Here is a 17,045-nt window from a genome sequence, read left to right on the forward strand (position 1 = left end):
TCTGTTGTTTACTTCCTGATCTCGCCCAACGCCACACTAATTTTCTCTGTGTACCTCTGACTGCTCTGGAACTTACTCTGAAAACCAGGCTGGCCTTGTCCTCACAGATCCACCTGCCTCTCCCCAAACACCCCCACCCCCATTCCTTGAGTGCTGGGATTAAAGGCATAGGCCACCACACCTGGCTACTTCCTGGTCTTAAGAGCCACCTGTTAGAACCGTGGTTCTTTAACCTTCCTAATTCTGTGTGTGACCCTTTACTACGGTTCCTCGTGGTGTGGTGACCCCCACCCCCAACCACAAACTTATTTTCATTGCCACTTCATAACTGCAAGCTTGCTACTGTTAGGAACTGTAGTGTAAACATGTGATGTGCAGTATATCTGACATGTGACCCTGTGAAAGGGGTCGCACCCCACAGGTTGAGTTCCACTGCTTTAGAGTTTTCTGAGTCTTCATGAGCTTCCCTCCAGGATGCAGTGTTTCATTCAGTTCAGCAGGAATTACTACTCAGCAGCCTCTCCCTTAGAGATCAAGGCTCGCCCATTTGCAGGTCCCTGGACAGAGAGTGCTTGATAAGCGATCCCCTTGAGTCCTTGCAACCTCCCTCCCTCCCTCCCTCTTGCATGTGCAAGTCAAGGCTGCCACCTCCCATACCCAGGCCTAGACAACCTTGAATTATAACTTTACTTTTTATCCGGTACCTTCCTGCCTTGTGACTTCTTGTAAACACCCCCCGCCCCCGCCCCCAGCCCCTGAAACCGTAGGAACAAGAAACTCCCTTTGTTCTCAGGAACTGAAGGTTCTTTTACTTCGGGACCTCTAATGCGGCTCTTCTTTGGAACCGAAGGGAACTGCAGGATCTGTCTCTCCCTTCAGGGCCTCCTCATGGCTGTCTATGGCCTTGATGATACCTCCGCTGCTCTTCCAATAAGGCTCCCCTTAAAAGTAATTATTTCAGTTTCATTACTATAAATCTGTCATCTTTTATTTCTAACGCTTCTCAGACAGGAATGGCGGACGGATGGCGTTCTCTGCCACTGGACACCTCCTACCAGTTTTCAAAGACCCACTTCTTCCCAGTTGATGCTTTATTTGAATAAAAGGGACTCTCTGCATTTGTAGATTCCCATTGTTTTATAATTCAACCAGCCACAGAATTAGCTCCTGTGTTTGGTTTTCAGAAACCTGAACTTGGCCACTGCAGGAAGTGGGACTTTCTTAAAGGATGGTCAGAAGCAAGGTGTAATTATGGATGTCCCCAAATTACCCTAGCATGGGTAAAAACACCTTAACGTTTCGGGGAGGGACTGACAGCCAAAGCCTTGTGTATGCTAGGCAAGCAGTGTGCCTCCGAGCTGTATCCCTGCCCGCATTCTGAGACAGGGTCTTTCTCTACAGCCAGACTGGCCCTGAACTTTCAATTCTGCCTCAGCCTCGAGTGCTGGCCTTATTGGCCCGGCTTCCTTTCAGTTGGGGAACTCCTAGCACCAGTTTAAAGCCCTGAGGCTTTCTGGAGGGTCACACTCAGGTTTGTGAAGGTTGTCAGAGAGTGTCATTTGGCATCAGACAAAGCCACTGTGTGTGTGACATTCTTCTTCTTTGTTCTGGGGTCCCCTTGGCTCTGGGCCACTTCTGGGAATCCAATTGGCACTGTAGCACTTCTGAGTTGCCCTTGAGGAGGGACACTGTTGGCACAAGGTGCCACCAGTGAACATGACTGCCCCTGCTGGATCCCCAGTCTGGCCCTCAGGATGTTCCTCATGCTCCTGCTGCCTTGGGTGGCCCTTCCACGAAGGCTGCTGTGGCACAGTGGTGTTCCTTCCCCCATCCCTGACTGCTTCTGCTGGATCTGCTTTTTTTTTTTGCCGGGGGGACGGGGGGGGGGGCAGCTGTCAGCCTTGGCAGGGGCTTCTGCTGAGGTCATGCTATCCTCTGGGTCCAGTCAGTCTCCTTCACTATCACCATCTTCTGGTGGTGACCTCTTTTTTTTTTTTTTTTTTCCTAAAACAGGCAGGATACAGTTTCTTCTTCCCCATGCTCCTATGGGGGAAGGAGCGGCTTGGGGCCAGGGTGTCACTACAGTGTCACTTGTTCTCCTTATACAGGTCCATGATGGCCAGAGATGGCCTCAGAGGCTGAAGGAGGCTGGGAAGATTGGTTCCAAGGTATTACACTGCACAGCAAACGCTTCCAGAAATCTCATCACTAAGTTGGTTTGCCTGGCAATTTTCTGCCATTGAGATCATGTTGGGTTTCTCCCAGGAGCTTCGAAGTCCACTTGTCCTTTAGGAAGGCATCACTGGGCTACACTTCTATTGGAACAGAGCATGGATACTTGTCTGAGAAGAAGATGTCTTAACTATGGCTATCCCCGAGCAAAGGCCCAGCTGCTGGTATGTACCTCACTCCACTCCGAAAGCATCCTCCACTGCAGGGTCCTTATATTTTCCTTTTGATATTCTCAGAGGGAAATGGCCGTGGTGTTTGTATGTGTGTACATCCACATGTATACACGTAAGCCTGCATGCATGCACACATACATGCTGCCACCAGCTAGCTGCCACCAGAAACCAACCCAAGTGTGTACTCCATTCTATAAGCAAAGGGCAGAATGGACACGGAAGGAGGGAAATGCCATTGGTCAGGAAAGATGCGGACTGGGAACTGACCAGACATGATTGACAGGGAAGCCACTATAGCCCTGACAGGAACAGTTTGCTGGAATGGTTGGTATGGGCAAAACTCAGTCGGTATAGGGCTAGGGGAGAGCAGAAAGAGGAAGCAGAAAGTCGGTCTATAGAAAGTAAGTAGGAAGTTTAGCTATAAAGAAGCTGCAAAGCAGGTAGAGGAGCAAAGCAGGTAAAAACCTGTGTTCTGTGTAGTTGCTAAGGATGAGCAGAGCCCAAGGGCACACTGTGCAATCCTAACACTTAAGAGAATTACAGCGCTTCAGGAGGACTAGGAAGCCAAAGTAGGTCTGAGCCACATTGTGAGCTCCAGGAAAAATCTACGCTACATGAAACCCTACCTCAAACACAATGCAACAAAACAATAAAATCAGATTTAAAATGATCAAAATGATATCCTCGGGCTGGGGGCTGGGGGCGGGGGGAGGGGATGTAGGTCAGTTGGCAGAGTGCTTGCCTGCTACGCATGGCATTCTGGGCTTCATCCCCAGCACCACATGAACCTAACTGAGGTAAAGCACACCTCTAATCCTTCACAGGAAGAGGAGGCACGAGGAACAGTTCAAGGCTAGCCTGGGCTACATGAGACCTTTATTTCACAAACAATTAACAGTAATAGTAAAACATCATTGTTGGCTGATGGAGCTAGCTCAGCAGAAAATGAAAAATTGATAGCATGGGCAAGTAAGAGAAACAAATGCCGTAGCATCCTTTATGGAGTGTGGGGTGGGAGGGTGGGATCCAGGACATCAGCAGAACAGTTTGTCATTAGGGGCAAACCATTTGGGGAGAACTTTGTTGTATTTATAAAGTTGTATATTTAGGTTAAGCAGGGTGATTCATGGTTGTAATTCCAACACTTGGGAGGCTGAAACAAGAGGACTGTCACATATTCTAGGCCAAACTGAACTACATAATGTGTTCCAGGCCAACTTGAACTACAGAGTGAGACTATGTCTCAAAATAACAAAGAGACAAAGATAGACACAAATACACACACCAGAGAGAGAGGGGAAGAGAGAGAGAGAGATAGAGAGAGGGGGGGAGAGAGAGAGGGGAAGAGAGAGAGAGAGAGGGAGAAGAGAGATAAACTGGAGTTTTTAGGGTCTTCTGTATCCCAAGTTGGCCTCAAATTCACTATGCAGCTAAAGACAACCTGGAACCCCAGATGCCCCACCCCCACTCCCATATCCTCCATGGCCGGGATTACAGCATGAATCACCATGTCCAGTTTATTATGCAGTGCTGGGGACTGAAACAAGGGCTTCATGCATTTCAGGCAAGTTCGTCATTTTGGCTGGACCACCTGGCTATCCAGCCCCTGGGATCTACTCACATCTGTCCCCTTTTCCCCAGCACTGGGGCAAAAGATGTATGTAGCCATCCCCCCCATGCCCTAACATTTTCTTGTGCAGCAAACGTTTTACCAGCTGAGCGAGCCATTTCCCAGCCCTGACATCACATGTTCAATCTGATTTATAATATTGATCATCAGAAACCAAGTGCATTGCCAGCCCCAGAAAATCAGCTTCAGAGACAGCAGCTGGGCCCCCAGGACCATCTTCTTGGAGGAGCACATCTCTGAGGAGAGGAAGTTGAAGCAAAGGATTAACCACATGTCCCAGGTACACTTAAGGGTAGCCAGAGAAGGGGGACTGACTTTCTCAAGGTCACTGTGGTCCAGATTACATTGGGCTATCAGGCAAGAATAGAGGAGAGAAAGAAGAAATTATGCCTGACAGTCAATTGAGTTCCATTATGACTGGAAAGGAAGATGAGCGAGAGGGGGGGGGGGTAGGAAAGTCTTCTATTTTAAGTAAATGGATGGGGCGAGGATGAGCCAGTTAAATTAGCTAAGAAACAGCGCTGGGAAGGAGGAGAGAAAGTAACCTATTTTAAGAAGGTGGATGGGGTGGTGATGATTTCATCACATTAGCTCAGAAACCAGGCAGTGTTCATTATGGCTTTCAGGGCAGAGGGCCAGGGACTCTAACCTGCAGCAGCTGGAGACACGGGCAGCAAGGAGCTGTCAGGAGCAAAGATGGGTGTGTGGCAAAACAGAGGTAAAAAATGACACATCCTTTAGTGGGGCTGCAGTTCAGCTGGTAGACTTCTGACTCCCACAGACACAAAGCACACACATATACACACATACACACACATACACAATCAATCTCTCTCTCTCTCTCTCTCTCACTCACTCAAACACACACACACACACACACATTAAAGATTAATAAATCTCTCTTTAAAATGTTCTTAATTAACTAAGTCTGGAGTGCTATGTACACAAGAGTGGAAATGCCTTCAGGGGCCAGAAGAGGGTGTTGTATCCCTAGGAGCTGGTGTTAGAGGCAGTTGCAAGCTACCGAGTGTGGTGCTGGGAACCGAACTCGGATCCTCTTCAAGAGCTGTGCATGCCTTTAACCACTGACCCTTCACTCCAGCCCCAGCAGTTCAGGAGGAGCACCGTTCTCCTTTGATGGATGCAGGGCAGGGGAAGGGGTAGGTGCCTTGCGGAAGCTATGAGGTGGCCGAGCCACCTGACTTTGTCACCTGGATGTCTGGATGGCCAAGAACTCCCTCTTTTGAAATGTGGTGAAGCCGGTGTATCTTTACACAGTGAGAGTCCACCTCCAATTAACTGAGATTTTTGTCTCATCACAGAACCTTACAGTAGAAACATCTACCTTCGTTGCTATTGTTTGGAGAAAGAGTCCTACTATGCGTAACACAGCATGCCCACCTTACACTTTTTCTCTGTGTGAGCTGAGTTAGAGCTGCGGTGGTCTGGGAAGCGAGAGTGTCTTCATGTCAACTGTCTCAGGTGGCTGAGGTGATCATCACGCACAAGCACAGCAAATACTCTTTACCCTGTCTCTTTCATGGTTTATAAATCTGTGTATATGAATGTGAGTCAACAGAAAGATAACGTGTCAGGTTCTGTTCAGTGCCAACATTAGCAACGGACAGTTTATAGTCACATGGTTTACCTAAGGAAGGGGGTGGGTGGGAAATGGAGAGAAGGGAGAGCCATGTGGCTGGGAACAGTGACACATGCCTGAGAGATGGAGGCAGGAGGATTATAAGTCCCGAGCTAGCCTCAACTACATAGAAAGACAGTTTCTACAAAAACAAATGAGTAGATAAATAAGCACAATTTCATCTCTGTGTTTATTATTGCATTTTGTAGCATGTCTGTGAGTGTAAGTATGTGCATTGAATGAGTATGTGAATGTATGGGAGTGTATGGGAGTGTGAATGTGTGTGTGTATGTGTGTGTGTCACATGGGGGGGGGGGGCAGGGGAAGACCCCAAGTGTCTTCTATCACTGTCTGCCTTACTCCTTTTGTTTCATTTTATTTGAGAGAGGTCTCACTACGTAGGCCTGTCTGCCTCAGAGATCTTCCTGCCTCTGCCTCCTGAGTGCTCTGATTAAAAGCATGCACTACCACTACCCTGCTAGGACAGGATCTCTTAAGGAACCTCAGGTCCACCATTTGGGCTATGGAGACTGGCCAGTGGGTCTGAAGAATCCGTCTCTGCCCCTGACACCTGGCTCTCCACTCAAGTCCTCAGGTCTATGCAGAAAGAGCTCTACCCAGTGTGCCATCTCCCCAGGCCCTAATCCCTGCCTCTCAGCTGGGTATGTCTACTCTAGCAAAGAAAAGCTACTGTTTATCAGAGCAGTGGTGGCGCACACCTTTAATCCCAGCACTTGGGAGGCAGAGGCAGGCGGATTTCTGAATTCGAGGACAGCCAGGGCTATACAGAGAAACCCTGTCTCCAAAAACCAAAAACCAAAAACCAAAAATCAAAAGCCAAAAACCAAAACCAAAACAAAACAAAAAACAAAACAAACAAACAAAAAAAGCTACTGTCTGACATTGTAGGATGCGTGTAAATGTTTTCTTCTGCCACAACTGCTATTGTGCAGCCTTCATTTGGGCTGGTTTCATCATTTTGCTCTAGGAGATAGCTTTACAGTATATATCCTACAGTCAGAACACATGTATATATTTAAAGATACGTTGGACAGAGACTGGAAAGGTGGCTCAGTGGTTAAGAGCATGTGTACTTCCAGAGGACCCGAGTGTGGTTCCTAATACACACATCAGGTGGCTCACAACTGCCTCAAAACTGTCACTCCAACTCCAGGGGAATCCAGCGCCCTCTCTGGCCTCTGTGGGTATTGCATACTTGCAGGACACATACATACACACAGGCAAAACACTTGTACAGATACACTAAAAATAAAAGATAGGAACTTTGTGAGGAGAGGGGTAGATGTTTTTATGCTAAGAAGGAAGCATCACCCACTGCTCTGGAATTCGACATTGTGAATGGATGTGTCATCCCTTGGAGCAGGTGAGTAGGGGTACTTTGGGCTCGACCCTCACCTACAATTATACACGCTTATGCAGTGAACTCTGAGATGGACTTGAATCTCCTATTTGACATGGCATCCCCAGCTGCACTGGGTACAGGCAGACGCTCAGTGTGGATTTGGCAAGGAGACAGAGTGGATGAGAAGACCATGTGGAGTCTCCAGTGAGGGTCTCTGGAGACCTTTCTGCCTTGCAGACTGCAAGCCAGTGTGCATGTATGGATTGCAGTCAAATCGACACGGGAAGTAATGGTGGAAGGAGGCTGAAATGACCTCATTTCTCACAGTTCTCCAAACACCGTGAGAACTGCCTCATTCTGAGCAAAATCCCAGTAATAGTCATGCCCCAATTCTCCCCGAGAGCCTAAATAATGCATCCTACCATCCTTCTATCTCTCACCTCATCTATCACGGTGCCCAAGTCACACCCGCTGAACGTCCTCACAGTTGCAAAGACGTGTCATTTACTGCTTGCTCAGAAATATTATCGGAGAAAAAGGTGCAAGGACCTTCTAAAGCAGGGTAATTCTTGAGTGGCATGGTTAGGTAAGCAAATGACCAGGGCATTATGAACCGGTGACCCCCATTTATAGAAATTCAATACTTGTAAGAAACTCCTGCAGCAACTGGTATTTAGCCAAACCGACATAGAAGAATTAAATGATCCTACACAGATACAGTCAAGCACTTTATTACCATTACTGTGGCAACACTAGTGCCTCCCTTGGCAGTGTGTGCATCAAAGGCGCAGCACCTCGCCTTTGTGACATTGCAGCAGCTCAGGTTCTGAGTGCGGTGCTTAATGGCCCATCTCACCCAGCTTTGTTTCCATTCGCTTGCTCACCATCGTGAAGGGAAGCAATACAGCGCAGTTCCTGGAAAAAAAAAAGTCAGGTTTTATTTTTAGTTCTTCTGAAAAGGACATTGAGGTATGCTCAGAATAAGCAATAAAGGCAGCCTTTTTATCTAACCTGCCACCAGGGAGCAACCTATGCGACTGTGTTAAATGGTGGTGGTGGTGGTGGTAACAATAGTAAGGGTGATGACGGTGGTGGTGGTGAAGGTGATTCCTGCAGGGCTAGAATGAAACTCAGGGCCTTGTATATAGCAGGGAAGTATTCTTCCTCTGAATCCCATAGTGATAAGTTTTAAATCGTGAAATACAATAGGATTGTATACCATTGCAGGTAACACAAACATTTTCTGCTACTATATTATGGGAAATATATATGTATAACATGTATCATGCCAAAACCATAAGGTCAGATAATATAGCATAATTTAGGCTTTCTTGTTTTGTTTTGTTTCCAGACAGGGTTTCTCTGTGTAGCCCTGCCTGTCCTGGAACTCACTCTGTAGACCAGGCTGGTCTCGAACTCAGGCTGGCCTCTGCCTCCCAAGTGCTGGGATTAAAGGCATGCACCACCACTGCCCGGCAAGCCTTTCTTAATAGATTAATTAATTACTGCATGCCTGTGGGTGACAAGTGACAATATGCACAAATTTGTACATGGATATCAAAGGGTAACTTGTAGGAGTCAGTTCTCTGATTTGACAGTGTGGGTCCCATGGGGCCAACTCAGGTTATGAGGTGCCCTTACCTGCTCAGCCTGCTCCCTGGCCCTGGGTTTTCTTTTTCAATAAGCTTTTTGGAGAGCTGGGGATATGGCTCACGGGGTACAATGGTTTTCTAGCATACACAAGCACTTAGTTTTGATACCCCATGGTGACTCATGACTAAAATCTCAGTACTTGGGAAAGGATGGCAAGAAGATCAGAAATTCAAAGCCATCCTCAGCTACATAATAACTTGAGGCCAGCCTGGGACACATGAGAACCTGTCTTGAAAATATACACCAAAATTCACACAAATCACAGCTGCACACACTCAATGAATTTTCATAAAACAAACAACTGTTTAGCCGTAACCTTCAGAACAGTCAGGTACTGTCTAATGATGCCTTACGAGGACCACAGCTGTGAGCTGACAGGGTTTCTCTGCGTAGCCATGGCTGTTCTGGAATTAGCTATGCAGACCAGACTGGCCTGGAATTCACAGAGATCCACTTGTCTCTGCTTCCCAAGTGCTGAGATTAAAGGGGTGTGCCAACACACCAAGCAACAGCATGCTTTTTATAATGTCACTTCACTGAACAATGCATTTTGTACAATTCTGTTGTCACATAAGACAGTTCCTTAGAATTGCTTTTATTTTTTTGTTTTTAACATTTCTTTCTTATCTGTATTGTTGGATTGGCATGTAAAGTGGGTTTAGAAGGTTCTAAAGAATTAAGAATTCAGAGCCAGGCTTGGTGGCATACGCCTTTAATCCCAGCACTTGGGAGGCAGAGGCAGGCAGACTTCTGAGTTCGAGGCCAGCCTGGTCTACAAACTGAGTTCCAGGACAGCCAGGGCTATACAGAGAAACGTTGTCTCGAAAAAAAGAGAGAGAGAGAGAGAGAATTAAGAATTCAGAGCAGGACGAAAGGGGAAAAAAGAAGATGGTGGGCCTTGATGGGTCACTTGAAAGAAAATGTGGCAAGAGCTACGTGGAGTCACAATTTTTAGAGTAAAATCTGACAGCTAAATCCAGCACCTGTGAGCCTCGAGAAGGCTTTGGAGTCTGCATAACAGCTCACCAAAGAGATAAAGAATGAGGGAAGGACAGAGTGAAATGGGTCAAAAGGATAAAGTTTTTCATAGGGTTGGGTAATTATGTCACCCAAAGAGGAGACTCTGTTCTTTTGTCCCTGCAAGAAAGTCGAGCTGGGTGGTGGTGGCACACACCTTTAATCCCAGCACTTGGGAGGCAGAGGCAGGCGAATTTCTGAGTTTGAGGCCAGCCTGGTCTACAGAGTGAGCTCCAGGACAGCCAGGGCTACACAGAGAAACCCTGTCTTGAAAAACAACAAAAACAACAAAAACAAAACAAAAACAAAACAAAAAACAAAAAAAGGAAAAGGAAAAGAAAGAAAGAAGAAAAAGTATACTGGGACTGAAGATTGTTTGCTCAGCCTGCGGCCCTTCAGTAGCCAGGTGTGGCTGATGAAGTGGCCTTCTCACCATCCCAGGGGCTGTCAGGTTTGGGGACCCAGCTCCAGTGGCAGGCATGGCAGACAAGAGCATGACCTTGACCCTGAGCCAGGACAAGCAGTGCAAGCCAGTCTATGAAACCAGTTGGGGTTGAGGAGGTGCACTTTAGCCCTGCAGCAGCAACACCCCAGGACGATGGAGGTGGGATGGCTCCTCCAGAAGGACTGTGGGTTACAGAGACCCAATAAGGTGGCATATTCCTCTGCAGCCTGCATTTCTCTGATAAAATAATTCAAGTAGTGAGGCCTTTTCGTGCTGTGTTGGACCTTGCTGAATCCCAAAACCAACTGTCACTAAGCCTCTAGAGACTCTGCCCACCCTCTATTAATTTTTGTTCCCATTATACAGTGCTAATCCTTGAGTACTTTACAGACTTGGTAAAGCATCTGGAAGGACAGTAAATGCAGCCCGTTAAGTGTTTGAAGGAGTGCTTGCCTGGCAGGGAAGTTACCATGACCAGGAAGGTGGTTTTCCAGGGCAAGGCTGGAAAACCTTGCCTATCTGTTGTTCTTATGTGCCCATCCCTGCGATTTCTCCACATTCAAGGGTTTCAGCTGCACCGCCTTGGTAGTAAGGGCTGCATTCACACTCTCCTATTTAAAAAAAAAAAAAAAAAAAAAAAAAGTTTGCGGAAGGCATCCTGCATACATGGAAGCAAGAACTCCCAGAAGGCATAGTTTTCTTGGGTGAAAAATCCCCGTGCCATAGTGAGCTACCACTCCGTGCCTCTTGGCCAGGGAGCCTCCTAGGGTCCGCAAACTATAGTTTAACATGTGCGCCACAGGGCTCAGTTGGTAAAATGTTTGCCACACAAGCATGAAGATCTAAGTTCAAATCCCTAGTACCCATACAAAAATGGTGTAGCTGTGTGTAACCCCGTGCTGGGGAGTGGGAGTAGGGGTGGTGGGATGGGAGTGGGACAAATGGATCCCTGAACTCATTGGCCATCCAGCCTAGCCAAACTGATGAGCTTCAGATTTAGTGACAGATTGTCTCAAATATATGTAATTGTAGAAGCCAGGCATAGTGGCTCACACCTTTAATCCTCACACTCAGCAGAGGCAGAGGCAGAGGCAGAGGCAGAGGCAGAGGCAGAGGCAGAGGCAGAGGCAGAGGCAGAGGCAGAGGCAGAGGCAGAGGCAGAGGCAGAGGCAGAGGCAGAGGCAGAGGCAGAGGCAGAGGCAGAGGCAGAGGCAGAGGCAGAGGCAGAGGCAGAGAGGCAGAGGCAGAGAGGCAGAGGCAGAGAGGCAGAGGCAGAGAGGCAGAGAGGCAGAGAGGCAGAGGCAGAGAGACAGAGGCAGAGAGGCAGAGGCAGAGGCAGAGGCAGAGGCAGAGGCAGAGGCAGAGAGGCAGAGGCAGAGAGGCAGAGGCAGAGAGGCAGAGGCAGAGGCAGAGAGGCAGAGGCAGAGAGGCAGAGGCAGAGAGGCAGAGGCAGAGAGGCAGAGGCAGAGAGGCAGAGGCAGAGGCAGAGGCAGAGGCAGAGGCAGAGGCAGAGGCAGAGGCAGAGGCAGAGGCAGAGGGGCAGAGGCAGAGGGGCAGAGGCAGAGGCAGAGGCAGAGGCAGAGGCAGAGGCAGAGGCAGGTCTACATAGCGAGTTCCAGGACAGACTGGGCTATTCTAGTAAGACTGTGCATGACTCTAAATAATGAAAATAATAATAGTAATATGAAGAGAAACTGAGGAAACACTTGACATTCGTCTCTACCTCCATAAGCATGCACACCTGCATGTACATGTGAACACATAAACACATATATGTACTGTACTGGCTGGTTTTGTGTATCAAGTTGACACAAGCTAGAGTTATCAAAGAGAAAGGAGCCTCCCTTGAGGAACTTCCTCCATGAGATGCAGCTTTAAGACATTTTCTCAATTAGTGATCAAGGGTGGCAGGGCCCATTGTGGGTGGTGCCATCCCTGGGCTGGTAGTCCTGGGTTCTATAGGAAAGCAAGCCAAGCAAGCCAGGGGAAGCAAGCCAGTAAGCAGCACTCTCCATGGCCTCTGCATCACTTCCTGCCTCCAAACTCCTGCCCTGAGTGAGTTTCTGTCCTGGCTTTCTTTAGTGATAAACAGCAAGGTGGAAGTGTAAGCCGAATAAACCCTTTCCTCCCCAATTTGAGTTTTGGTCATGATGTTTTGTGCAGGAATGCAAACCCTGACTAAGACACGTACCACACATACATACCCACAATCCACTCCACAGGATATAACTCATGTTTGGAATGGTAAACTAGGGCAGAGACCTGAGATTGAGGAGGCCATAGGCCCCATCAAGAAGGATGCTGCTGTGGATACTGGAGCTGTCTCCTGAACATTTAGGTCTACATCCAGAGATTACTGCTAAGTCAGCCTGAGTCTGGAGAGAAGCTTTTTATCTACCGTGGGTGACGGCTTCTTCTGAGACTCAGTCAACCTACTGAGAATAAGAGGCCTAGTGGCCCAAAGCTCAGTCATAAATGGAAGAAAATCAGACACTCTTATCACTCCCTTAAAGCCCCAGGGAACATCGCAGAAGAGGGGCAGATAGCATGTACGAGCAGGGAGGAGGGTTGAAGTGTGGTGTAGGTACTAGCTGCAAGGCTCACAAGATACCCTCTACCCAGCTACATAAACAGTCGATAGGGGACACTGTTCAGTGGACCTGCCTGCACGATCAGGGAGCTATAAAAACTCAGCTCCTAGGAGCTGTCACCCATTCTGGGGTGGGCTTTTTGGTGATGCACTGCCTTTGAGTAACCTTTGCTCTTGTTAAGGAGCCCCTCCCCCACACTCCTGCAATAACCCCAATGAGCCCTCAACTCACCAAAGTAGAGTTCGGTTGAACTGCTTCTTCCCTCTACAGTCAGTGCTCTAAAGGGACACACACACACACACACACACACACACACACACACACAAGTAGTAATGTCCGGCACACAGCGGTCGCTGATCACGACATGACTGTGTTACTGGCTCATATTTTTAGCATGTGATGCTATTTTACTCTGCTGTACCATGTTGGTGATCTGACTGTGTTGTTGGCTCATAATTTCATTATGCTATGCTCTCTTATGATGATGTTATGCTATGTTGGAGTACATCTATTCCTGGGCTAGAGTTGTGGCTCAGTGGCCAAGTGTTTATCTCACAGATAGAGAGCCCTCTTTTACCCATGCAACTGCAAAATAATTAACCAAATGGAAATGCTTGCTGTACAACATACCAGCTCTGGTACCATGCATCTCCTGCTTTCTGTGTCTCTTGCTCACAGTAGGGCCATGTGGGGCTGTGCGACATCACCTATAGTCGTGGAAGTACTCACTTCACTGTTCTCATCCCGGGAAGCTGCCTCGAGGTGGGTTTCTCAGATTTCACTCCTGCCATGAAGTGAGTTGGGATTATGCAGGTTACTGTCAAGATTCTGGTAGTTCCTGTTACTTTTTTTTTTTCAATTTTTTACAAACTTTGTGTGCCTGGATGGTTTGTCTGCATGTGTCCATGTACTGCTTGTGTCTGATGTCTGTAGAGGACAATAGAGAGCATTTTGAATCCCCGAGAATTAAAGTTACAGACAGTTGTGAGTTGCCGTGTGGGTTCTGGGAGAGTGTTTTTAATCAGGGAGCTGTCTTTCCAGCTCCCACCAGTTACCTTTTAAACCATTATTTGCCTGTTCTCAAAAGCTACCCACTTGCCAGGCAGTGGTGGCACACGCCTTTAATCTAAAGGAGGCAGAGGCAGGCGAATTTCTGAGTTCGGGGCCAGCCTGGTCTACAAAGTAAGCTCCAGGACAGCCAGAGCTATACAGAGAAACCCTGTTTCGAAAAACCAAAAAAAAAAAAAAAAAAAAAAAAAAAGTTACCCACCAACCTGACTTCTATAAGTCTATGACTTCTAGATTTTAAAATGTTTTAAGTAGCATGTTTCGAACACCCAAAAATGTAAGTGGAAAGATACAACCAATGTACATTCATTTGTGTCATTGTTTGGTTTGAGACAGGATCTCACATGGCCCAGGCTGGCTTGGATGTAGCTGAGGATGACCTTGAACCCCTGATTGTCCTGCTTCTATATCCTATGTGCTAGGATTTCAGGTGGGTGCCCTCTGTGTCCCTTCACTGATGCGTGTCTGGTGAATCCGATGCCTCTGCCACCTTTACTGGGTGACTTGCATAGAGAGTAAAAGGCTTTCTCCCAGGGCTGTGTACGTATTGGCTGGACAGGCTGTGCTGACTCTGGCTGTAGGCAGAAGCTTTAATGTATCGTGGGTGTAGTTCTGCTCCAATTCCCAGGGGTAATGCTGCATGTGCTGAAGGTCTCTGCTGGGGGTATCAACCAGCTGGGATGCAGCTGTGAGATGGCCCACCAACATCTCTGGGTGTGGTGTGCCTGGATGCAGGTATTCCATGCCCGTCAGTTCCTATGGGCATGTGAGGGTTGCGCTGTCCTGGTGGACCAGAGAGAGTGTGGCACAGCTTTCTCCTTAGTGACCCACTGATGTTGTTTGTGTCTGGAGCCTACACGGGTGACTTTTCAGAGAAGCGAATCCCTGATCTGCTAGAGGAAAGCTGTTCAGCTGCTTCCTGGAGCTGAGGGTGAGTGCGTGGTTGGTGTTTCTCAGACTTTGTAATTAGGCTGAGCTGAGAACAGGCTGTTCAACTGCTTCTTGGGACTGAAGGCAGAGTCATAATGCTGCCTGCCTGTTTTTTCAGGGGGCCTTGGTAAGTCAAGCCAGTTATGGAAGGCCATTGGGCTGCTTCCTGGGTCTGTGGGTGGGTGAGGAGGCCAAACATCTGCTACCTAGGACTTTGGTTGCCCAAGCTGCCAGGCTGTTTCCTAGGCTGTGGGTGGGTAGATGAGGCCAGCCGGCTGTTTTGCAGGGCTGGGTTGTTCCTTTACAACAACGCTTGGAGGTTCCAAAGTAGCAGCAAGCAATAGGAGCCTACGTGCTAGAAAGCAAAGTAGGTTGTGCTCTCCAGACAATGCAGACGCCTGGAAACCAGGAACTTGGAGTTTCTAACCATTGCAGACTGAGCAACGAATGTTACCTCAGGGATGGGTGGGAACTGTTGGAGCCTCCTGCTTATCTGTCCCTCTTCCACACCTCAGGCAAGATCTCTTAGCCCAGGCTCATGCTCTCTAATGAGGATGACTGTATAAACTCCTGATCCTTCCTGCTCCTGTTTCTTAGTGCTGGGGGTAAAGGTGTGTAACACCACGCCTGCTATATGAAGTGCTGGGAATCAAGCCTAGGGCCCTGTGCATGCTAGGCAAGAATTCTACCAACTCAGCTATAGCTCCAGCCCCTGCTTACCTCACTTTAGGGAGTGAAATCCCTCTTACTCCAGGGGTGACCTTAAAAGACTGTGTGGTAAGTGCTGAATGCTTGGCTTCATTCTTTATAACTTCAGTACACATCTCTACACTCTGCAAAGACCAGCCTCTAGTCTTCCAGTGAAACAGTTGGTTTTCTTCATTGTGGTCTTCTGTTGAGGGACATAGTTCAGACACCTCTAGTAGGCATCATGTTCCCATCCTCCAGTAGGGGGCGCTGGTCAGACTAGTCTCTTTCTTGGGTTTTATAGGCTTCTTGGTTTCTGGGAGTAGAGTGGGGAAACAGGCACATGAGATTTGAGATTAAGAAAATCTGCATCAAGGACTGGAAACATCACAAACTACAATGTTGCCTGTTCTTAGTCTATGACTCTGTGCTCTTTATAAGCGCTTATCAACAACTGGTCTAAGCCATAAACCAATTAGAAGCCAGGGAAACACATCTTCCTCGTTGGTTTAACTGTCAGCATTTTGTCCTGTGGTGATGATACAGGCCTTTAATTCCGACACTGGGGAGGCTGAGGCAGATAGATCTCTGTGAGTTCAAGGCCAGCCTGTCTACAGAGTGAGTTCCCAGACAGCCAGGGTTACATAGAGAAATTTTGTCTTGAAAAACCAAAAACCAAGCCAAAAAAACAAAACAAAACAAAACAAACCAAAAAAAAAAAAAAACAAAAACCCAACCAATCATCATCATCATCAACAACAAAACAACAACAACAACAACAAACCTCACCATTTCCCCTCTGGGGATGTTGAGAAAACTCTGCCTGGTAGGTTATCGCCAGGAAAATAGTCTCTTGAGTTAAGTAGGAAGTGAGGCTGCATGTGTGTTCCTAATAGATGTTTTTCTCCTTCTCTAATTCATCTTCAAGACTAGCTTTGAACTTTTGAACCTCTGAGCTTGTTTCTGCAGCGCTAGAGATGGAACTCGGGCTTCATGCACGCTAGGCAAGTGTCTGTCACGTGAGAGGCATCTCTGGCTCATTCTCTTCGCTTTTGTAGAGAGCTAGGTGCAGTGGGGTTGTATTAAAATAATTCCAACTAGGGCTGCTGATAGGGCTCAGAGGGTAAAGATGCTTGCTGCCAAGTCTGACAGCCTGAGTTTAATGTTTGGGACCCGCGTGATGAAAGGAGAGCACCAACTCCTGGAAGTTGTCCTTTGACCTTCACATGTGTCATGTAATGTGACCATCTCCTCCCCAAAAACTAATTTTTTAAAAATTTAAAATAATTCTAACTAGCATAGCATCAGTTTTGTTCTGTTCTGTTCTAAGTGCTTGGGGGTAAGGACTCATGCTTCTATGCACATTAGGCAAGATAACCAGAAGTCCCCAGGGGGACCACACTCATGCTTTCCTCAAACACACCGTTTTCAGTGGCATAACCATGCCTAGAGTCCTGTCTCCTGTTCACCCTTTAGTGGACTTCTTTTTTTTTTTTCCATGTAAGTCAAACTAGAAAAACATTAGCTGAACGAATGACTGGAAGGAGCTTTAATTCACACGGCTCTCGGCTTGTACCCAGCTTCTTGCCTCACAGACTCCATGCTCCTCAGAGAAAC

At 47.6% G+C, this 17,045-nt stretch overlaps 1 protein-coding gene and 1 long non-coding RNA gene across 5 annotated transcripts in view; one reads left to right on the plus strand and one right to left on the minus strand.

Annotated features, from left to right (window-relative positions):
• Positions 1-805: 805 nt before the first annotated feature.
• Lyrm7os (LYR motif containing 7, opposite strand) lies at positions 806-5,854 on the plus strand. Its single transcript, NR_040284.1, has 3 exons — positions 806-948; positions 2,109-2,396; positions 5,358-5,854. It is a non-coding gene; the product is annotated as an LYR motif containing 7, opposite strand (long non-coding RNA).
• Positions 5,855-7,752: 1,898 nt separating this feature from the next.
• Positions 7,753-17,045, minus strand: part of Lyrm7 (LYR motif containing 7) — a 34,056-nt gene continuing 24,763 nt past the window's right edge. For 2 of the 4 annotated variants that reach the window (XR_003949526.1, NR_156460.2), the window contains exons 6-8: positions 15,462-15,744; positions 13,374-13,527; positions 7,753-7,952 (exon numbers count right to left, since the gene is read on the minus strand). The gene's annotated coding sequence lies outside the window, so the exon portion shown is untranslated. The remainder of the gene's footprint in view (positions 7,953-13,373; positions 13,528-15,461; positions 15,745-17,045) is intronic. The other 2 variants (XR_388548.2, XR_388549.2) reach the window with 2 other exon arrangements.

This window comes from Mus musculus, chromosome 11, assembly GCF_000001635.26.
Source record: "Mus musculus strain C57BL/6J chromosome 11, GRCm38.p6 C57BL/6J".
NCBI classification, from domain to species: Eukaryota; Metazoa; Chordata; class Mammalia; order Rodentia; family Muridae; genus Mus; species Mus musculus.